The 22,827-nt window shown below is 57.0% G+C and overlaps 1 long non-coding RNA gene across 1 annotated transcript; it reads left to right on the top strand.

Moving 5' to 3' along the window:
* Positions 1-6,332: 6,332 nt before the first annotated feature.
* LOC114088586 (uncharacterized) lies at positions 6,333-10,413 on the top strand. The gene is made up of 3 exons (XR_011707025.1): positions 6,333-7,773; positions 8,824-8,952; positions 10,060-10,413. It is a non-coding gene; the product is annotated as an uncharacterized lncRNA (long non-coding RNA).
* Positions 10,414-22,827: the final 12,414 nt, after the last annotated feature.

Below are 22,827 nucleotides of genomic sequence, written 5' to 3'. Positions count from 1 at the left end.
CCCTTATTGCCACTGCTCACAGCCAGCACCTTCCTAACTCCAGGGAGAAGGGGCAAGAGAAGGGAAGGGAGATGGAGCCTCTAGCCCACCCCCCACAAGCCAGGAAACCCTCAGCAGGGTGCAGAGGGCAGGACCTGCGGGTGCCAGGTGCCCCTCCCAGGGACCCTCCCTCCCAGGCCTTCTGCACTCGCCTCTGTGCCCACCTCTATTCCCACCCACTACCAGACCCCGAGCAACCCCTCCCAATCCCTAAAGGAGGCGCCTAATCAGGTGGTTTCCTGGACTGGACCAAACGGAAAACGACCCCCAGTGGGAAAGTGAGATCCAGACCAAGTCTGAGCTTGGGTTCCTGGTGTCGTCACCAGCGCTCCCTTCTTGGTTTCGACCAGGGCACCCGGTGGTCACAGGAAGGGGCACTGGGTGCAGCTCACCTTGGTGAACTCTCTTTCTATCCTGGCAAAGCTCCTCTATTTAAAGAAAAAGAGAACGTGCTGGGGGCACAGCTCAGGGTGGGACACAGGCTTGGGCTGCCCAGGGCCTGGGCTCAGCCCCAGCACCGAAGCTTCCCTGGCTCAGGCGTTCTGAGACCCCAGCTGGCTGCCTGCGCCTGTCCGTCCCGTTTACTAGGAAGGACGTTCCGAGTGTGGACGTGTCACGTTTGGTCATTCATTATTTGTCTTCTTTTGACCAAACTCCCTGAATCACAGAACCACAGCCCCTGGGCTGGCCTGGTACCACTCCTGACCTGCCCTGGCCCCGCCGGTAGACAAGGCATACGCCCAGTCCCCGCTCACACACCTCCAGTGACAGGGAGCTCAGTGCCTTAGGGGGCAGCCTCTTCCATCCCTGGCTAGCCCCATCTGTTAGAAACCCTTCCTCTTTTTCAGCCCAAATCCACGTCCCTGGATCGGCCCTCAGAGATCCTAGTCCTTGTCCTGGGGCCACTCGGAATCATTAAATCTCCTCCCAACTCAGACCTTAGGATGTGGGGAATTTGCTGGTCCATGTTGGACTTTGTGGAGTTGTCTTTTCTGGTGTATAATATTCCTATCTGTGAATGTATCAAAATGTCTTTACACAACCTTCCGCTAAGAGGTCTTAATGAGGGGCTGGGGATGTGGCTCAAGTGGTAGCGCGCTCGCCTGGCATGCGTGCAGCCCGGGTTCGATCCTCAGCACCACATACAAACAAAGATGTTGTGTCCGCCGAGAACTAAAAAATAAATATTTAAAAAAAGAGGTCTTAATGAGGGCTGGGGTTGTGGCTCAGCGGTAGAGCACTCGCCTAGCACATGCAAGGCCCTGGGTTCCATCCTCAGGACCATATAAAACTAAAATAAATACCGTGTCCAACTAAAAAATAAATATTTTTTAAAAAGAGTTCTTAATGACTTTTGATGTCTGAGCCATAAACCGTTCCGTGAACGTCTGTGGGCTCCTGGGGCTGGTGTGAGTGGTTTCTAGGGAGAGGATGGCAGAGCCGAAGGGCACTTGCGTCTCTCACTTCAACAGACAGTCCTACCTCATGCTCTAGGAGCCCCTTGGCCACACTTGGCCTTGAAGCTACTTTGGGGTGTAACTTGGTATCAAATGCAAATTTTCTCCCTACTGACGGATGCTTTTCAAGCAAGTCTTGCTTAGGACTTCCAAGCCAATGTCATCAAGATGTCCTGTACTTTCCTCTAAAGGTCTTACAGTTTTGCTTTGCATAGGGAGGTCTTACACTTGGGGTGGATTTGCGGGGAGACAGGGATGGGTTTGAGTTTTTGAGAGATGTGGGTTTAGTTTAACGGTCCTCGTGACCAGTGGTTCCAGTACCACCTATGGACAGGGGCACTCCCCGTCTTTGCAGGAATGTGGGGTGTGGATTGGCTCTGAGCCGCTGGGTCTGTGGGTCTACTGTCCACCCAGCAGCCTCAGGGACCCCGGTGCTATATCCAGTCTTTACAAAATCCAGCAGGGAAAATCAGCCTCTCTTGGCCTTTTCCAAAATCGTTCTAGTCTTCGCTCATCACTTTGCCGTCCATGGAAATTTCAGAATAAGCTCATCAAAGTTCCAAGAATCGGTGTCAGGATTCAGATCAAAATGGTAGTTGATTTGTAGCAGAATTCGGGGAGAATCGACGTCTTTGGAGCACTGGACCTTCCTGCCCGGGACCATGCTGAAATTCTCCTTATGTCTTTCAATAGACTTTCCTAATTTTCCCCAGAAAGTTCACGCACATTTTTCAAAAGATTTATTTCTTGACATCTTATTATTCCCAGTGTCATTATAACTAATTCTTTTAAAAATTTTTTTTGATGTAGATGGACACAATATCTTTATTTTGTTTATTATTATTTTTATGTGGTGCTGAGGATTGAACCCAGGGCCTCACGTAATGCTAGGCAAGTGCTCTACCACTGAGCCACAACCCCAGCCCATAACTAATACTTTTTTTTTTTTTTAAAGGTTCTTCTTTTTTTTTTTTTTAATATTTATTTATTTATTTAATTATTGGCGGACACAACATCTTTGTTTTGTATGTGGTGCTGAGGATCGAACCCGGGCCGCACTCATGCCAGGCAAGCACGCTACCGCTTGAGTCACATCCCCAGCCCACTAATACTTTTAAAAAAAAAAAAATGATTTTCTGCTTGTTCCCTCTGTAAGGAAAATGTCACATTTTACATGTTGGACTTACATGGCAATCTGGATGGAAATTCTCATGAAAACCTAATCAGATCTTTAAAAATCCCACCCTACCCCCCCAACCCCTGTGCTGGAGATCACACCAGGGCCTCGTGATTGCTGGGCCTGGGGCCCTACCTCTGCACTACCCTCCACCCCCGGCCCTCTTATAATTTACCCAAAGATTTTGCCACTAACATTGTAAATCCAAGACTGCCATGTAGGCGTTTTTATCATTTGTGGAAAATGTTGGTTTTTTTCCCCTTCCTTCCCAATATTTATAAATTTAACTCCTTGGCTCACCTGAATTCTTTGTTACAGAGCTGAATGGAATCGGTGTTGACCGGAGTCCTCCTCTTATTTCTGATTTTGAAGAAACAGCTTTTTTTTTTTTTTGTACCAGAAAGTGAACCCAGGGGTGCTTAACCACTGAGCCACATCCCCAGTCCTTTTGTTATATTTAACTTAGAGGCAGGGTCTCACTGAGTTACTTAGGGCCTCGCTAAATGGCTAAGGCTGGTTTTGAACTTGAACTTCAACTGCCTCAGCCTCCCGAGCCTCTAGGAATACAGGCGGTCTAAGGGATGCTATTTACTGGAGTTGTGCACAGCGCCCTTGGATGTGTGTTGTGACTTGCTTCCTGACAAGCATGAGTTTTGGGTTATTGTTGTTTTTGTTTTATCATAAATGGGCATGAATTCCGTGTTCCATATATGGCTAACACATCAGAGATGTGAACTTGCTCTTCACGACTTTTACATTATTACAAATATGCTTTCACCTTGCTCCATCTATCAGCTCCGGAGAACGGCGTGTTGAATCTGCGGACATGATGGGACTCTATGCACCTGGTCATTCTACCACGTTTTGATTTTTGCTTTATAAACCTTTCAGCGGGATCATCAGATGCACCGGCCTTGAACGTCATTCCATCTCTCTGAAGACTTTAACCTTTCATTAAAATGGCAGCCAACTCCTGTTAGGTCTTTACCGTATCTCAAGGTCCAACAGGGAGCTGGCACTTAAAACATTTCTGGGAAAAGGAAGTCCTTGAACAGTTGTGTGGCCCAGAGGGCGGCAGAGTCAGGTCCCAGCCTCAGAGTTCTCCAGTGTGACTGGCCAGGGGACGTCCCTGTCCCCCAACCTGCTCCCTGGGCCAACTGCCTCAGACCCCACTTCAGTGCCACTCACCTCCTCCCTCCTCCCATGGGGAGCTGACCTCCCACTCCCCCAAGAGGCTCTGCTGGGGCAAATTCAGGGCTCAGAGAGGGGACTCTGTCCCAGGAGATCCCCATGAAGAATGTGGGCCTCTATTCATCAGGGACTTTCCTATCTAGAAAACCAGCATTCTGTCTCCAAGGCCACGGCTGTGCCCCAACATGCCCAGTCACCAGGCCCAGCCAGGCTCCTCTTGTCCCCAGGTCCCAGGAGCCCTCTCTGCCAGTGCTGGGAGCTCCACTGGCACCCTCTGGCCAGGTGAGGAGTACAGGAAGATCCTCCTGTCCCAGCAGGTGTCCCCCCCCTCCTCCCCTCCTCCCCCCTCTCTCCTCCCTTCCTCTCCCCTCCTCCTCCCTTCCTCTCCCCTCCTCCTCTCCTCTTCCCCTCCTCCCCTCCTCCTCTCCCCTCCTCCTCCCTTTCTCCCCCTCCTCCTTTCTTCCCCTCCTCCCCTCCTCCTCTCCCCCCCTCCTCCCCCTCCTCCTCCCCCTCCTCCTCCCCTCCTCCTCCCTTCCTCTCCCCTCCTCCTCTCCTCCCCTCCTCCTCCCTTTCTCCCCCTCCTCCCCCCTCCTCCTCCCTTCCTCCCCCCTCCTCCTTCCCTCTTCCCCTCCTCCCCCCTCCTCCTCCCCCCTCCTCCCCTCCGTCCTCTTCCTCCACCTGCAGCTGAAGACCCAGGGCCCGCCTTTTGCCTTCAGTCCTCCAAGGCCACCCCATTCTGGTGGCTCCCACACCTCACACTCAACATCTCCCCCTCTCCCAGCCCAGTAGACACAGCCAGCCCAGTCCCCTAAGTGGGACCTACAGCCCGCTTTAAATACTTTCTAAAAGTTTTTTTGGTAACATTTTAGAATTTCCACAATACACTCAAATGATAGTAGGGTCGCAGGTTTCCATGCAAAGGAACAAAGACACTGATCACAAGTCTGCCCCCAGCCCCTCCCAGTCTCTCCCGCCACCTCCACTACCCCCCTGTTCTGTCCCTCCAGGGCTCTTCCAGCAGTGGAAGGAAAATATATATCTGTATTCTTTATTCTCTTCCTCTCACCCCAATGTGTTCTGCCCCCGTTGTTAGCTCGGGCCTTGGAGTTTGTTCCCTATTCTTGAATCAGGAGCTACGAACAGCGGCCCACGGCGCGGCGGGGGGCTTCCCATTGAAGGCAGAGAGGCCGCCCGACCCCCAGCCTAAGCTGCGCTTAGCAGTGCGCATGCGCCCGGTGCTGCTGGGGGCGGGTGTGTGGCCAACGGCCCTGGGGGAGCCGCGCCGTCTGTCCTCCCACCGCGGGTTAGGAAACTCCTCTCCCCCATTCCCACCAACAGCTTCGGAGGAGCACTATTTTTGACTCTGCAATCGGCAAAACTACTGGGTCGTCTTTTCATTTGCATTTCTTTCCACGGGAGGCAGCGTCTCTCGAGGATTAAGAGCGTGCTTCCCTTTCCCTGGAGGACCTTTTCACACCTTTGCCCCTCTCCTCCTCAGCCGGGCTGCTCTTTCGCACTGATTTCCATACTGGGGAAATGAGCCACTTCTTCTGTCAACAGCCACAGCCCCCCGCCCCCCCACTGGCATTTTGACAGCGCCGAGGGGGGCTCAGGCCCGGGCTGCAGCTCAGCGAATGCACCTTCTCTGTGGCTGCTGGGGTCACCGGGCGTCGCAGACGGGCTTCTGCCCTGGGAAGGTGTATTTCTGAGACCTTCCCTGGCTTCTTCTCTGGGTCGGCTTCGCACACCTACGGGCCTGGCGCTCCCTCACGGTCCCATTCCTCCACCGGGGCAGGTCCAACGTCACGTGTGTCCTCCCCACCCACGACAAGCCCCGCTGGCTGCCCGGGACCGTGTGCGGGCGTGTTGCGGGGAGCTCTGGGCAGGGCTGGGCTCCCGGCTCTTTTCCTCCTTGGGGACCCAACATCCAGGCAGCCTCAGGGCGCTGGGGCTTCTCTCTCCTAAGTAGCTCTTGACCCTGCGACCTCCTCCCGCCGTCCTCCTCCTCCTCCCCTCCTCCTACCGACCTCCTCCTCCCCCGTCCTCCTCCTCCTCCCCCGTCCTCCTCCTCCTCCCCATCCTCCTCCTCCCTCCTCCTCCTCTCGTCCTCCTCCTCCTCCCCATCCTCCTCCTCCCTCCTCCTCCTCTCGTCCTCCTCCTCCTCCCCCTCCCTCCTCCCTCCTCCTCCTCCTCCCCCTCCCTCCTCCTCCCTCCTCTTCCTCCTCCCCTCCTCCGTCCTCCTCCTCCTCCTGCTCAGCTGGGAGCCCGCCTCCCTTCCAGGTAGGCGCCGGGCGCGGGGATGCGGGCTGAGCTCCGCTGACCCCTGGCCCTCTGCAAGCCCCCTCTGCACTGTCGTGGTTTAGGGCGGAGGTCCCCCCAGGAGTCCCCAGCTCCGGGTCCCACCTCGAGCTTCCCGGCGCCACCCCCTGGCCACGCCCCCGGAAGTTCTTCCGAGCCGCGCTCACCTGGCCCTGTCACCTGCCAGTGTGCCCCCAGCCGCTCTCCTGCCCGCCCGCTTCCTGCCTTCGCTCCCCCACGGTGGGCCCCGCCCCCCCGCACCCCAAGCCCTGCCCGGCCCCCGTGAGGAAGCAAGAGGCACAGCCCGGAGCCCCAGCCTCCTGTCAACCGTGATGTCGCCCAGAAACCGCGGCCTTTGCGGGTCTGGGCCGCCTAGGGAGACTGGGGTGGGCTCCGCCCCGGCACCGGCGCCCCGTCTCCTCCGACAGCTGAGCCAGGCCTCGTCCGGTCTCCCAAACGACCCCCTCCCCGACGTCCCAGGCCATTGGACCCCCGGCTCTGCCTTTCTCCTCCTGCCCTGTCCACGTGTTGGGGTCGGGGGCTGGACCTCCGGAGGGGAGGGTGACACCTTCCTCCGGGCCTGGGAGGAGGGAGCGAGCTGGTCACGGGCACCTCCCCTTGCGGCGACGCGGTAAGGAGAGAAGGAAGTCCCTTCTCGCGGAGCTCTCATTGCAGCTGGCGACAGACAAGAAACAGGACAGCGGCAAACAGTGTCCCCGGCGGGGACAGGCGTCGTGAAGGAAGCAGCAGAGGAAGCTGAGACGGGCTGGCGGCGGAGGGGAGACCGGACGGAGACCACCCCGAGCTCCAGCTCCTCAAAGGGACCGCGCTGCGAGGGGCCGCACTGCCAAGGACAAAGGCCCTGAGGGGGGAAGAGCTGGGGGTCTCCAGGGTCCCCTCCGGGCGGGCCGGGGTGACCTGCCGGAGGCGGAGCGCGGCCCGGGCCGTGAGCCGAGAACCCGCGTGGCCCGGACCCGGACGCGCCCTCTGGCGGCCGTGCGAGGATCGACCAGGTGGCCCCGCTGCAGGGTCCCGAGCCGAGCTGACCGCGGAAGGTGTATATTTCGTAGCGTCTAAACGATTTGCTGATGGATCTAGAAGGATTCCAGGCTCATTCTTGACAACTTGACAAATGCAGGTGTCACTTAACCAGGAGCCGGTGACGGTGATGGAGGGGGGTCTTGGAATCGAGGTTCCATCCTGGACATGGGGTTGAGAAGCCTGTGAGGTAGCAGAGCATTTGCTATGAACTGAATGTTTATGTTCCAAAAATTCACCTTGAAACCTGGCCCCCAAGGGGACGGTATTTGGAGGAGGGGCTTTGGGAAGTGATCAGGTCACCAGGATGTGAATGGAGCCCTCAGAACAGAATTGGTGCTGGTATAAAGAGCACCACAGGGTACACTGACAGAAGAGAGCCATCCCTCGCAGACAGACTCGCCAACACCCTGATCTTGGACTTCCAGCCCCCAGAACAGCGAGAAGTGAATTTCTGTTTTTTCCATTTTGTCATAGCAGCCTGAACGGACTAATACAGTGTTGACTGGTTGATGGATTGACCGATTGAAATGGCATAATATTTGGGATTTATTTTACCCCAGCTCTATTAAGGTACTGACAAATTAAAATAGTATCTAGTTTCAGAGGACACTATGAAGTTTTGCTATATGTAAACACAGTGAGGTGAAAAATTCAAGCTCATTAACATACCAGTCACCTCATATTTAGTTCTTTGATGATCTAATCCCTTAGCAATTTTCAAATACACATTTATAGAAACATAGTTGCCATATGTATAATATATCCCCAGCCCTCCTCCAGCCTGTCTAAGGGACTTGGTACCATCCTGGACCACTATTTCCCCTCCCTCCCCCACTCAGCCCCTGGAAGCCACCTTCTACTTTTTTCCTGTGAGTTCAACTCTTTTCTTCTCTAGATTCCACAGGTACAATCACGGGGTTCTCATCCTGGCTTATTTCACTTGACCCAATGTCCTCCAGGTTGATCCACATGTTGCAAAGGACAGATGTCTTTCTTTTTTTAAGGCTGAATAGTATTCCACTGTGCACTATGGACCACATTCTCTTCCTTCAGTCTTCAGTGGATGGCCACTTAGGTTACTGCCACATCTTGGCCACGGTGGACAGTGCAGCTGTGACCACAGGAGGCAGATGTCTCTCTGACATACTGATGTCATTTTCTTTAGGATACAACCCAGGTGTGGAATTGCTGCATCACATGGGAATTCTATTTTCAATTTGAGGAACCTCCGTACTATTTCCTGTGACAGCTGTACCAGTTCACACTCCCACCAACAGTGCCCAAGGCTCCCCTTTCCTCCACATCCTTCACCCCATTTGTTACATTGTATCAATTTAGTAATCGCCATTCTAATAGGTGAAGGGCTCTCCCATTGTGCTCAACCACTGAGCCGTGTCCCCAGCCCCTTTTTGTATTTTATTTAGAGACAGGGTCTCCTTGAGTTGCTTAGAGACTGTTGCTGAGGCTGGCTTTGAACTCGAGATCCTCCTGCCTCAGCCTCCTGAGCCCCTGGGATGACAGGCGGGCGCCCCCGCGGCGGCCTGTCTATTCAGTCTTTCTCCTCTGCGGCTGGACTGTGAGGCTTGTATATGTGGATATTAACCCTCTCCTGTTCCACAGGTGGCCTCTCTGTCGGCTCTTCCCTTTGCCTGCTCAGACCAAGGCCGCAAGCCTTCCTCCTGTTCTTCCAGCGGTTTTCCACATTTAAGTCTGTCATCCACTGGAGCCCATTGTGGTGCATCACCAGAGGTGAGTTCCCGTGTCACCTGCATGTGGAGACCAGCTTCCCAATCACTGAAGAGACCCTGTCCTGTGTTGTTGGCAACTTTGTTGAAAACCAATTAACTGCAAATGCACGGACTTACTCCCATGCCCCCGCTGTGCTCTGTTGGCCCTTGGGTGGGGTTTTAAGGCCATGCTTCCGTGACAGTGGCTCTGCAGGGTGTGGAAGTCAGGTAGGCTGAGGCCTTCATCTTGGCTCGTGCTGCTCAGAACTGCTCTGGCTGATTGGGAGGTGGTGGGCCCTTGAGAAGTGAGGCTTTGTGGGAGGTTTTAGATGTGGATTAAAAGGGATGGTGGGACCCCAGCCCCCATCAAAGCCCCAAAGTAATGAAACCACCTGATCTTGGACTGGAATCTGCAGAACTGGAAGCCAAACCAAACCTTTTCTTTTCATAAATTGATTGCCTCAGGTATTTTGTTATAGTTACACAAACCTCACTAAATACAGTCACCGAGGGAAGGAATGGCAGCCTGAGAGGCTGGAGGGCTGAAGATACTGGCCCTGTGGCCTCCCGCAGGCTGCCTCTCTCTGTGCCTTGAGCTGGCTGTCCAGGGCCTTCCTAACACAACCAGCCCCCACATACCAGACCTGAGGCCCTGCGATGGCAGGAGGCAGGATGCTTCCTGCTGCCCACCTGTTGCCCAGAGTTTGAAACGTCTGGAAGTATATCCATGTCTCCTCCAGACTTCCCAGCCCTGCCCTCAGCCCCCCACCTTACCCAGTTTATTGGCCACACACCCAGGTCCACCCTTCCCGGCCCTTCCTCTCCACCCCCAGCCAGGAGCCCATGCCCAGGTCACCCTTCCTGCTTACTTCTTTGCCTGCCCAACCACAGGCTGACTGGTCCCTGCCCTGGAATCCAGACCTGCAGACTCCCCGCGCACCCGGGCTGCCTGCCCACGTGGCTGGAGGAAGTACCGCGGCCACCTCCCCCTTCCGCCTCTGCAAGGCCCTCGCTGACCCCCAGGGGGCGCTCTCCCACCCCGCCCACCGGTTCCCTCCTGCAGAGCAGACGGGCTCCCTCCGTCCAAACCCTTCCCAGGAGCCTCCAGCTTCCTTCCTCTCCCACTCAGGGCCGAGCAGGCTGGGTTCACATCCGCCGCCTCCTCTCACCGGCTGTGGGGCCACAACAAGCGGCTTCACCTCTCACCTGCGCTGACCACGCCACCTCCCCAAGGAGCTGAGATGACGTGGGACACCCAGAAGGAGCCCGGCAAGTCCCAGGCGCTTGCGAACGGCCAGGCTGCGGTTGGCCTGAGTCTCTTTTCCCTTTTCATCTTTAATCTCTCTCCCCTTCTCTAGGGGGCTGCTCTGCTCTTTCTCCAATATCTTCGACTTTTTTTGGGGGGGGGGGCTGCCCCTCACACACAGGCTCTCCCATTGCCTTAGCCGTTTTCTGTTACTATAATGAAATAACTGGACACTGAGCACTTGTAAAGAAAAGAGGTTTATTTGACTCACAGTTTTGGAGGCTGAAAGTCCAAAAAGCATGGCACCAGCTCTTGTGAGGGCCCCCTGGCTGCATCGCCTCATGACGGATGGCACCACAGTGAAAGCTCATGCAAGAAGGGACAATCACAGGGCCAGACAGGAAGTCAGAGCAGCCAGGCAGTGGCCGGCCTTTTTTTTTTAGGTAATGGGATGGAGCCCAGGAACACTCTACCATTGAGCTACCCCCCAGCCCCTTTTTAATTTCTATTTTGAGTCAGGGTCTTGCCAAGTTGCTGAAGATGGCCTTGAACTTGGGATTCTTGGCCTTCCAAGTCACTAGGATTACAGGCAGGTGCCACCACGCCTGGCTCAGGCTTGCTCTTCTGGAGCCTACGGGAGCTCAGGGTCCCATGAGAACCACCTTAATCTCTTCCAAGAGTAGACCTCCCACCAAGCCCCGCCCCTTAAGGGACCCACCACCTTGGATTCACCCCACTGAGCAGCAAGTCTCATGTCCCAAGACACCTCCACCAGACTTTGTCCCTGGGTCCCCTCCACCATCATTCCCAGCCTGATGACTCCTTGGGCACAGGCCCTCTAAAGAGGCGATGAGAAGGGGACGTGAGGCCACACACAGAAGGAAAACCAGGTTGGACACAGGGAGCCGATGGCCATCTGGACCAAGAAGAGAAGCCGCAGAAGAAACACCCTGTGACACCTTGGTCTTGAACATCGAGCCTCCAGGGCAGAGGACAGTGCCACTCTCTGTGTTTGAGCCACTCAGTCTGTGACGGCCAAAGGGTTCCATTGGGGCTCCAAAATGTGACCGTCCCTCACCACTGCTCAGTGGAGGTGCCCCCTCCTCACCTAGGACGTCCAGATTCTTAAACCTAAGGTCCTTCTGGGTCTCTCTACCACTAACGCTCTGGTGCGGGAACTAGAAACCACCTCGCCAGGTGCCTCCAGCAGGAGGAGATTTGACACAGGGGATTGGGTGCTCGAAAAATCCTGCGACGTGCTCAGGGGGTGGTCGCTGGGGTGGGCGCAGGCATGGCTCCCAGAAGACCCCGGAAGTGACCTGGGGCTGCTGCTGCAGACACCGCAACACGGAGGAGAGACTCAGGGGCCACCCCAAACTCACCACTATGACCGCCCCCAGGGGTTAGGAGACTGCCATTGCTGCTGTTCCCCAGGAGCAGGTGCCCGGGTGCTGGGACACAGTCCAGCTGTGGCACACTCTCAGGCCCTCCTGCCAGCAGCAACCACAGGAGAACAGCACCCCCACATCTCCACGGATCCGCCATCAGGCTCTAAGGGCACCCACAGCACTGCTGCAGGGGGCAGGAGACAGGCAGCCTCGCTGGAAGGAAAGGGGCAGAGCTGGGCAGGGTGGGAGGCCACTCCCTCTTCAAAGGCTCCCGGCCCTGGCCTGACCTCCCCTGCCCCGGCCATGTGCCCTCCTCTGCAGGTGCCAGGAGCCGCCAGCTGAGCCCCCCACTGCAAACAGCCAGTAATGCCACCGGGCTCCTGGCTCCTTCTGGTCTGGTCACAGTCTGCACTTGTCCTGAATCTCGTGCTGGCTTGTCACCTTGGAGCTGCAAGATGGTGGCACCTCCCAGCCCCTCCACGTTCCAAGCAGCAGGAAAGTGGAAGGGCCGGAAGTGGGAAAGCCAGCCTGCAGTCCCCTGAGAGGGTTTCCTGTCATTCAGGAAGGCCCGTCCTCCTCAGGGACTTCACCATTGGCCATAAAGGTCACATGTCATCCTTGCTGCAAAGGAGGATGGGAAGTAACGATTGAGGTTTTCGGGCTCTAGTAGAGTGGGAGAGGGATTGGGGGTGGCGTTGGGTGAGCCTGTTTTGAGTGCTTGCCGTGGCCGGGAGATAATTAGTTGGCTCACGTAATCAAGTCGGCAGGCTTCAGGCATGTGTGGACCCAGAAGCTCTATGATGTCATCCTGCCCCCCACTGCTGCTTGCCACCTCCACACTCACTGTCCTCTGCTGTGTGTGGCATAATAACGCTTGGGCTCCTCCTGGTGGCAACTCCAGACCTGCCCATCCCCACAGCTGAAAAGGAGTTGTCTCCCCTGGCCCCGCCCCCTGCCTTATTCCCACTAAAGTCCCAGGACTGAATCTCATTGGACCTGCTTGAGTCACATGACGACTCCTGGACCAATCATCACAGCCACCATGACTCCTCGCCTTCTCCCTTCCTGGAGGTGGGGGCAGGGTCAGCACCTCATCAATCAGTCACAGGCCCTGGAAGAGCAGTGACCCCCCCAAAAGGTGGACAATACCTGAGTAAAATAAGAACACTGAGTAAGAAAGGACAGGTACCTCCAAATCCTCCTCCCTCGTCTTCCCTGACAACTCCATCTGGTCCTCCGGCCTCTGACTTCAGCCCCGCTCATGGGACCCCTCCCTCCCTCCCTTCCTTGTACTGGGGACTGAATCCAGAGGCACTTTACCACGAGCCACACCCCCATCCCTTTACTTTTTATTTTGAGACAGGGTCTCACTAAGTTGCTTAGGGCCTCACCACATTGCTGAGGCTGGCTCAGCCTCCCAAGCGGCCGGGTGACAGGCGTGCGCCACCCCGCCCAGCTCCTGGGCATAGACATCATAACCAAGGCTCCCCGGATCCAAACTCGGCTGAAGCCCACGAGCAAGCTCCTCCAGGCCCATGACTCTGCGGCCATGCGCGCTGATGGTGCCCCAAGGTCTCCAGATCCTTAGATCCACCTGAGTGATCCTCAGCCCGGCTGCCTCCTGGGTTCCGCCAATAAGATCAGAGGAGCCTCCGGTCCCCAATGCATCGCGCACCTGCGGCTGCTAGAAATCACCCCGGAATCCAGTGGCTCTGAACGACCCTCATTCCTTCTCTGGCCGGGTCCCGTGGTAGCTGAGAGCCAGGGCGGCTGTATCCAGAGCGCCCTCCTGTGGCCTCGCCGTGTGGCTTGAGCATGTCACACGTGAGCACCTGGATCCAGGAGAGAGGGTCCCCAGCCCCGGTGAAAAGGGCCAGATGGTGAGGGCGAGGTCCAGCCGGCACGACGGCACCTCCGCTGCGTTCCACTGGCCAGAGCAAGCGCAGGCCCCGCCCAGATGCAAAGAAAGGAGATAAGCCCCGCCCCGCCAAGGGGGGAGCGGCGGGGAATTTGCAGCGGGTTTGATCCACCCGCACCCCCCAACTTGCCTGCACGTCTGTAGGAACAATAGGTCACCCTACGGCTTCCCGGCTGGGAACCTCAGGGCTGTCCCGGCTCGGCTCCTGCTCATCCTGGTGTTCATGAGGCTGGTCCCCACCTACTCCCCTCTGGCCAGCGTCATTACACTATGGGTCCTTTGCTACCCCTAGAGACTGAGCCGCAGCGTCCCTGGCTCCATCCACAGGAACCGCTTCCTCAGCAACCTGCCTGCTTTTGACCTAACCAGAACCCTCGCGGTTTTAACCTAAGCCAGCAGCATGCGCACCTGCGTGGTGTAGTGGAGGTGCCCACGGGGTCTCCACCTCAGCGGGTGGCCGTCCAGCCACCCAGGACCCCCCTCTGCAAGCAGGTCTCACGCCCCCTCCACGCCCAGCCCCTCCCGGCTGCCCTGGGCAGAGGCCACCGCTACTGCCCCTATTCAGAGTGTCCCAAGAAGCCACGGCAGTAGAAAGGCCCGTGGGTTGTCTGCAGCCACCAGGGCTCCTCAGTTGCCCTCGCTCCACCCTGGGGAAGGCAGGGACGTGCACAGGGGGACAAGGCCCAGCCACGTGACTCAGATCACTCACGGGGCAGGTGCCTGGCGAGACACTCCACCCTCAGGGCCTTGGTTCCTCCTGGACGAAGTGAGCAAAGTCACGTCCCTGTCACCGACATCCCTGAGATCAGGCGACCAGTGGGGGTTGAGTCCTTGGAGAGTGTACAGGGACGTGTTCAGGGAGTTTATGACGAAGGCTTCAATGTTAAAACGTGTCCACTGGGAGGGGGTGCCAATGGACCCCGCAGTCACCGCTTCTGAACGCGGAGCGCCCGCTGTCAGCCCCTGTGGCCTGTGACAGACGGACACAAGACAGAGGGAGGGATGGACGAGGCGGAGGGAGCCCCCTCCATCTGCAGCCCCCTCCCACCAGGCTCACACTAGGAGGCGAGTGAGGAGCCAGACCAGAGGGGAAGATGGGAACCCAGCAGTAGGATGGACCATGGCGTGCTGTCTGCAGAGATCACAGTGGGGCTGGGGCTGGGCTCCGAGGTAGAGCACTTGCTCGCCTGTGTGAGGCACTGGGTTTGATCCTCAGCACCACAAACAAATGTATGCAGCTGGGGGCAGCGGCGCACACCTGCAATCCCAGCAGCTGGGGAGGCTGAGGCCGGAGGATCGCGAGTTCAAAGCCAGCCTCAGCAGAAGTGAGGCGCTAAGCAACTCAGAGAGACCCTGTCTCTAAATAAAATACAAAATAGGGCTGGGGGTGTGGGTCAGTGGTCGAGAGCCCTGAGTTCAATCCCCAGTGCCAAAAGAAAGAGAAAAAAAACCCTATGCTCTCCATTTCCAATACCAAAAAAAGAAAGAAATCACAACCAATGCAAAACATCATGTTGAACAAGTTTTTAAGTAAAGGTAGACCCTGCCCAGCTGTGGAAGGACCTGCCCTGTCCGCCCCACCCTGTCCAGGCCCATCGACCACCCCCGGAGCTCTGGACCCCACAGTGCCCTCAGCCCACCTCCGCCACCTGCCACCCTCTCACCCCTGAGGCCAGCAATGGCGAGTCAGGGAGGGAGGCCGCGGAGGAGGAAAGGGAAGAGGCAGTGTCTGGCACACCCCTCCCAGTGCCCAGCCCCCATCCCTGGGGGTGGGCCTCAAGGACCTCCCAGGCCCTCAGATGCCCAGGGATCCCCAGAGCTGTGGGTTCTGAGTGCCGTCCCCTCGGCTGCCACAGGGGGGCGCAGGTGAGCTGGGTGTGCTCCCGGGAAGCCCCAGGGCGGGGAAGGACCAGGTCCCAGCCGCTGTCCCTCCAGGCTCCCAGCTCCCAGCAGCTGCAGGCCCTGCCCCCGCCTCCCACCTGCCCCAGCCAGGGCCGCGCACTCCCCCCGCTGCTCTCCATGGGGCTTTCCTTCTTTAGCTCCCTCAGAACGTCCCTTGTTGAAGCAAAACACAGAACTGTCCCTGTGGGGTGTCCATGGGTCTTCTGGTTTTTGCAGAAAGGAGACAGGCCCAAGGGGTGATGCTGCAGAGGACGGCGGTCCCAAGAGGAGGAGGAGCTCCAGGGCCATTGGAACCCGCAGCCCCAGGGCCCCTCAAAGAGCTTGTGACCGTCCAGGGAACAGAGGGACAGGAGGGGACCGGGCTCAGCGTGGCCAGGCAACGGGCTCCCACACTGCGGGCGGGCCTGGGTCTGCCTGGCTCCCTGCCCTGCCCAGTGTCCCCCATCACAGACCCTGCCAGCCCCGGGCTGAGGGGAGGGAGCCAGGAGCCTGTGTCTTGCTGTGTCCAGGAGGAGCAGCCGTGGCCTCCTCCCCAGCACGCTGACCGCCTGGCACAGGGTGCTGCCTGGGGATCCGTGGGCTGTGAGCACTTGGTCACAGGCCACCAGCAGGGAGGCAGGACAGGGAGGGGGAGGAAGTGAGGGCCAGCTGGGGACCACAGAGCGGGGGCCCCGTGACACCCCGGTGGGTTGTGAAGGAGGAAATGGGGCATTTGACTCAGGATAGTTCTGGGGACACGGAGTGTCAGTGTAGGGACAGGGGCCTTGAGTGACCAGAGGCCCCAGGACAGCCCCAGGACAGGCCCCAGGGAGCCCAGGATGGGTCCAGGCCCAGCTGCGTCCCAGAGTCTGGACCTTGCTCAGTGGGAGGCTGAGTGGGGGGGGGTCCCAACGGGGCGGGGGCCGAGGAGCTTTTGGGGGGGACCCTGCTGCTCCTCCCAGAGCCAGGCCTGTCCCTCCGCTGGGTCTGATGGGCCTGTGAGCTCCCGGGAGACGCTGCAGGACACACAGGGCGAGGTCACAAAAGGCCACCCAGGCGCACCTGGCGCTCAGGACATGCTCTTGGCCTGTGAGGCTCCTGGCCGCCTTGGAGCCACCCGCTGCGGGGACCGGGGGAGCGGGAGAGAGATCAATAGGGGTGTCCATGGAGCTCTAGACCTCCAACCCCCAACCAGCCACCCCGCTGCGCCCAGCTATTAAACACCCCAACTGTCACCAAGCAGAGCAGAGACCAGCTGCTCCCGGGGCCCCGGCTGGACTCAGATGGAGACAGGTGCACACGCCAGTCAGCTGGGAGGCCGAGGCAGGAGGATTCCGAGTTGGTGTCCAACCCGGGCAACAGAGCAAGACCCTGTCTCAAAGTCAAATAAAGAGGGCTGGGTGGGGCTCAGCGGTAGAGCACTGGCCAAGCCTGGACGAGGCCCTGGGTTCCGTCTCCTGTACCCAGAATAAAAATTGTTCAAATCCACAGGGACGTTTGGGTGGTCTGATAGGTCACAGAACAGGTAGGCGCTCCATAGACAGGTGTCGAGTGACTGAGAATGACCTTAGGGCCGTGGAGAGCCAGGAGACTGAGAGGGGCGCAGGAGGTTGGGGGGAATCAGAGAGTGAGGTAAGCGGCCCAAGGACACACAGCAGGTTGATGGCTGAAACCTTGTCTGGTCTCCCCTGACCACTGTGCCTATGTTTTGCTGGGACCTTTCCCTCCCTCCCTCCCTCCCTCCCAGGCCTACAAACACAGGAATTTGGGGAAGCTCAGGACCAGGGGGAAAGCAGAAGGGAAATGCACCACGTGATCCGTCCCTGAGCTGAGCTGCAAATCTGCCTGAGCCTCCCGGCAGCTGGGACAAAAAGGGAAACTGGGCAGTGACTCGCTTCTCTGTACCGGGAAAGGAGAAGCAAGCTGGCGCCCGGGTGGGATTTCCTAAGGGCCGGGAGGTGGGAGCCCTGGTGTGTCCTGGGCGTGAGGCCCGGTGACATCATGCCCTCCACAGCGGCGTAGAAGCCCTTTCCTCGGGTTTCATCACCTCTTTGCTGAAGATGGAAGCCCAGAGCCCGGGGCCCAGAGTGTGCCCTGACATCACCACACAGAGAGAGGGCACCTCCCTACTGTTCCCCAAGCATCCGGAACATTCTGGAAATAAGGACTCCAGGCTTCACACCTGCCCCGGCAGCAGCTGCTGCACATCCAGGTTAGGGTGCCAGGCTCTCAGGCGGAGGCAGGGAGGCTCTGGCCAACTGGGATGAGCATGCCCGGCCCGGCACCATCATGTCAGTGTGAGACGCCCGGAAATGCGCAGCCACTTGGTGACCATGAGGAAGGGGCCTCCGTCCATCCCACCCCATCACACAGCCATCGGGCGCAGGAGGCCTTCCGTTTCCCCCAGGCCGTGCTCAGGGAGCTTGGAGGGCCAGATGGGGGCTCCCTGCTCTGCACACGTGCTGGGCAGGGACATGTCTGTTCCAGTGCCCCTTCCTGTCGCAGCAGTAAAAGGGTCCAGTCCTGAAACTCACTGCCTGGGCTAGAAAGGGGAAGTGGAGTCAGGCAGCAGCTGGGCGAGGGTGGAGGCCAGGGGGAGAGGAGGCCAGGAAAAGGGGAGACCAGGGGGAGGGGAGGCCAGGGGGAGGGGAGGCCAGGGGGAGGGGAGACCAGGGGGACGGGAGGCGAGAAAAGGCAGAGCCAGGTCCAGGTGCCCACCTCTTGCCCTCCCCAAAGCCACATGCCCGCTTGGCCTTCCAGAGAGTTCTTTTCTAACCCAGAGAAAATGCCCCGGGCTCCGGGCAGCTGTCCCCGTGCTGCCCGCGCTTGGCTCACCACCAGCCCTGGTGGCAGCTGTGAAATTTCTGTCCCCAGCACCCAGCTGGGGACAGGATTCACACTCTGAATTCTTGGCCATCTACTCGGTGTGAAATGATGACTGTCACCTAAAACTTCGCCTCCGCTTGAGATTCACACGAGTCCCACACTTGGGCTGGAGCGCGGTCCCGGGGCTGGCCCGCTGCCTGGCGAGCGCGGTGGGCGGCTCCGCGGGTGCGGTCTGCAGGGCGGAGGCCGGACCTCCCCTTCGCAGCCAGAGGGGAAAGGCCTGCACCGGGCACAAGGCAGGGCTGGGCGCCCAGGTCCCCTCCGTGGACATCAGCTTCGGCCGCCCGCTCTGGGCTGCGCAGGGTCAAGGCTGCCCCCCCCCCCCCCGTTAGCCCCCGAGGCTGACCCCCTGTCCAGACGCGCTGTCACCCCGCCTCCTGGTCCCAGAACCCGCCCCGCCCAGCCACGTCCTCTTTCTTGTTGACGATGTTCAACAAAATCTGAATCCACAGGAAACATGACGCAGGTTCCAATCACATCACATGGTCCGTGGTGGCTGTCCTTGGGTCTTGTGCTTCCTCGGAGGCAGCGCGGCCACCCCCGAGTGCCCGCCAGCCCCTGGGCGGCCTGCAGTCCAGCGGCTTCCGGCAGTTCTATAAAATGAATTGATTGTTGGCATCACACAAACGGTGACAAACCAGCCACCCTGGGAAGGCAGAGACCCGCCCCCCTCTGTCCCTTTGTGCTGCTGATGAGCTAGACCTGGACCAGGGCCGCTTCACAGTCCCCACCACTCTCTGTCCTATCACTGGCCAGGCCTACTGGCTTCCTTCACTCACCTGCCTGACCCCGTGGGACTGGACCTGGCCACCCCTGCCCCTGGCCACCGTAGCTAACATTCATTGAAACCTGCCGCGCCAGGCCCTCGGGCTGCTTGACATCACTTAGCGTATTTCCTCCTTGTCCCGGTGGCCAGAGGCCCACTTCACAGAGAAGGAAATCGAGGCTCTGCCCAAGTCCAGGGTGAGAAGACGGCGGACTTGAACCCAGGCGGCCTGGTCAGAGACTGGACACGCCCACACTGTTCTCTGTGAAGACCCTTCTCGGTTCTAGTTGAGGATAGTTTTATGCTAATCAGTACGGGGGGGGGGGGGAGGGGGGGTGTCACCAATAAAAAAGGACAAAAGGATCCGCCTGCGACCATCCGCCCGGGACCATCCGCCCAGCTTTCCTTTATTTATTCATTTATCCATTTCTTCCTGGTTCTGGGGCTTGAACCAGGGTGCTCTACCACGGAGCCATGTCCCTGCCCTTTTTATTCTTTATTTTGAGACAAGGTCTCGCCAAGCTGCCCAGGCGGCCTCCAGCTTGTGATCTTCCTGCTCCAGCCTCGAGTTCCCGAGTCTCTGAGATCAGAGGTGTGTGCCACCATGCCTGGCGTCTTCTCATAAGGAATCCTGCCCTCCTCCCCCTCCTCCCCTCCTCCCCCTCCTCCCCCTCCTCCTCCTCCTGTTATTAGTGCATCTTAATTATACAGAATAACACATTTCACTGTGGCAAATTCATACATGCAAATGACGTGCTCTGATCTCATCTCCCCTTCCTTCCCCTCCCTGCCTCCTCCCCCTGGTCCTCTTCCTCTTCTCCCTGTTACTTTTACATCATCCTTTTCCCTCTAAATTTCACACGTGATGGAAACATGGTAAGTCCTTCTGAGTCTGACTCATTTCGTGTAGCATGATGGTCTCCGCTTATCCATTTTCCTGCAAATGAGGTGATTTTGTTCTTCTTTGTGGCTGCGTAATACTCCACAGTGTGTGCACACTCCCCTTGCCCTTCAGCTGTCCGCGGGCACCGGGGCTGATTCCATAACTTGGCTGTTATGAATTGCACTGTGATAAATGCGGTGCAGGGATCCCTGCAGTGTGCAGACCTTAATTCCTTGGGGTAGATATGAGGAGTGCTGCGGCCGGATCACATGGTGGATCCAGTTTTAGTGTTTTGCGGAACCTCCAGGGGATTTACATGGTGGCGGTACTGATTCACATTCCACCCACAGTGTATGGGGGTCCTTTTCCCCACGACCTCACCAGCATTTATTATTTTCTGCTTTCTCGATGATGACCATTCTGACCGGAGTGAGATGGACTCAGTGTAGTTTTGATTTGCATTTCCCTGAAGCTGAAGATATTCAAACATTCTTCATACAAGTATTGGACTCCTCCTCCTCCTCCTCCTCCTTCTCCTCCTCCTCCTCCTCCTCCTTCCAGGGACTGAACCCAGGAGTGCTTAACCACTGAGCCACGCCCCCAACCCTTTTAAAAATATATATTTTATTTAAAGACAGGATCTCACTAAGTTGCTTAGGGCCTCACTCAATTGCCGAGGCTGGCCTTGAACTTGTGATCCTCCTGCCTCAGCCTCCTGAGCCACGAGGATTGCAGGCGAGAGCCACAGCACCTGGAGATCTGTCCTTCTTTTGAGAAGTGTATATTCAGTCCATTTGCCCGTTAATCAACTGGGTTTCGGGGGAGTTGTTTGAGCTCCCTGGGCATTCTGGGTATCAACCCTCTGTTGGAAGAGCCGCTGAAGAAGGTTCTCTCGCCTTCCATGGCTGGCTCTTCCCTCTGCCGACTGCGGCCTTTGCTGTCCAGATGCTTTTACCCGGACGCCGCCCCATGTTGAATTTCCTGAGCCGCCGGTAGGCGTCCTCTTTGGGAAGTCGTTTCCTGTACCTAAATCTTGAAGTGCTTCCCGGGGAGTCCTTTTCAAAGTCGTGGGTCTCAGGTGCAGGTCATTGATTAGCGTCTGCTTCTGTGCCAGCGCCGCGCTGCCCCGGTGGCCCTGGCTCTCTAGAATGTTCTGGAATCGGCACTGGGGTGCCTCCGCCTTGCTCCTCTTGCTCAGCATGGCTTTGACTCTTTGGGGACTTTTTTGCTTCCGTGTGACTTTTAGGCCTGTCTGGATGTTGGCGTTGATTGTTTGAGCTGAACGGTGCCATCGGTGTTTTGATGGGAATTGCGTTCTATCTGTCGATGGCTCCGGGTGACGTGGCATTTTAACGATGTCAATGGTGTCATCCAGGAACATCTCTGAGTTCCTGCCATCTCCGAGAGGCTTCTTACACTTCTCGTGCCCATGTCCTGTGATCCCCTTCCCGAGGTCTCTCACCTCGTTGATAAGGTCTATTCCCGGGTATTTTTTAAGCTGTGGTGAACGGGGTTGTTTTCCTGATGTCTTTCTCAGCGGGTCTGTCATCAGTGTATAGAAAAGCGACCGATTCTTGAATATCGGTTTTATATCCTGCTACTTTGCTGAATCTGTGTATCAGGTCTCAAAGTTTTCTGGCAGAGTAGAGAGTCTTCTAAGTACAGGCTCACGTCACCTGCAGAAAAGGGTGATTTGACTTCTTGCTTTTTTCTCTTTTATTTCTTTTTTCTTGTCTAATTGCTCTGGCTGAACCTTCAAGTACTGTATTGAATACAAGGGGTGAGAGTGGACATCCCGGTCTCGTTCCTGATTTTAAAGGGAACGCTTTCAGTTTTTCCCCATTCCGTATGGTGTTGGCGATGGGGTTTTTGGATGGGGTATATATCATGCCAAGGTGAAATCCTTCCTTCAGAACTTTTATCACGAAGCAATGTTGAATTCTGTCAAGAGATTTTTCTGCATCTATCGAGATGATGGTGTGATTTCTATCCTTCTTCCGTTGATGTGGTGTGTTTCATTTATTGATTTGCGTGTAGTGAACCAGCCTTGCATCCCTGGAAGGAAAACAACTCGATCATGGTGTGTGATCTTTGTTTATGTCTTGAAGTATTTTATTAAGAATTTTTGTGAGTGGTTATCACCCTTCTCCTTGCAGCAGTCGGGAGTTCCTAAAACAGAAGGGGGATGAAGCCAGAATCAGGCAGAGAGGCAAGGGCCAGATCCGGAGAGTGGAGGGACGGAAATGCCCTTCCTCCACCTTATCCAGATCACCCGCCCCAGCTCCAACCTGTTGCCAAGGCAACCTGTCCCAGGATGGTCCCTCCCCACAGGGAGTTGTTAGTGACACCCCCTTCCTGCCCAGATCACTCCCCCCACCAGCCCTTCGGCCCAGCTTTGGGCCACCCCCCCAGCATCCCCCGGGCCTGGTCACAGGTCACAGGAGAGAGGTCAGGGGGCAGAGAGCAGGAGAATAAAGGAGTCTAAGACACATAGAGGCTGGTGGGCTGAGGCTGGGCCTCAGGAGGAGCTCCCTCCCGGGAGAAGTCTGTGTGGCCCCCTTTTTAAATAAACCCTGCTCTATATGCTTGAAAAAAAAGAAATTTTGTGTCTGTGTTCATCAAGGAAATTGGCTGGTCATTTCCTTTTCCTTATCTGGTTTTGGTATCGGGGTGATACACTTTGAAGGATGAATCTGGAAGCTTCCCCTTCTCTATCTAAGTCCTGCGGTAGTGTGAGGAGGTTTCTGTAAACCCTGCTGTGAATCCCGCGGTCTTGGGCTCTTCTTCAACGCTGTGCTGTTGATTCCTGGTTCAGCCTCTTGCTCTTCGTTAATCTGATTAGGTTCCTAACGTCCCCTTGGTTCAATTTTGGGAGCTCATTTGTGTCTGGAGACTGATCCTAGGTTTGCCAGTTTGTTGGAATCTCAAT

This window comes from Marmota flaviventris, chromosome 3 (genome assembly GCF_047511675.1).
Source record: "Marmota flaviventris isolate mMarFla1 chromosome 3, mMarFla1.hap1, whole genome shotgun sequence".
Lineage (NCBI taxonomy): Eukaryota > Metazoa > Chordata > Mammalia > Rodentia > Sciuridae > Marmota > Marmota flaviventris.
This window is presented reverse-complemented; position numbering and strand designations above follow the sequence as displayed.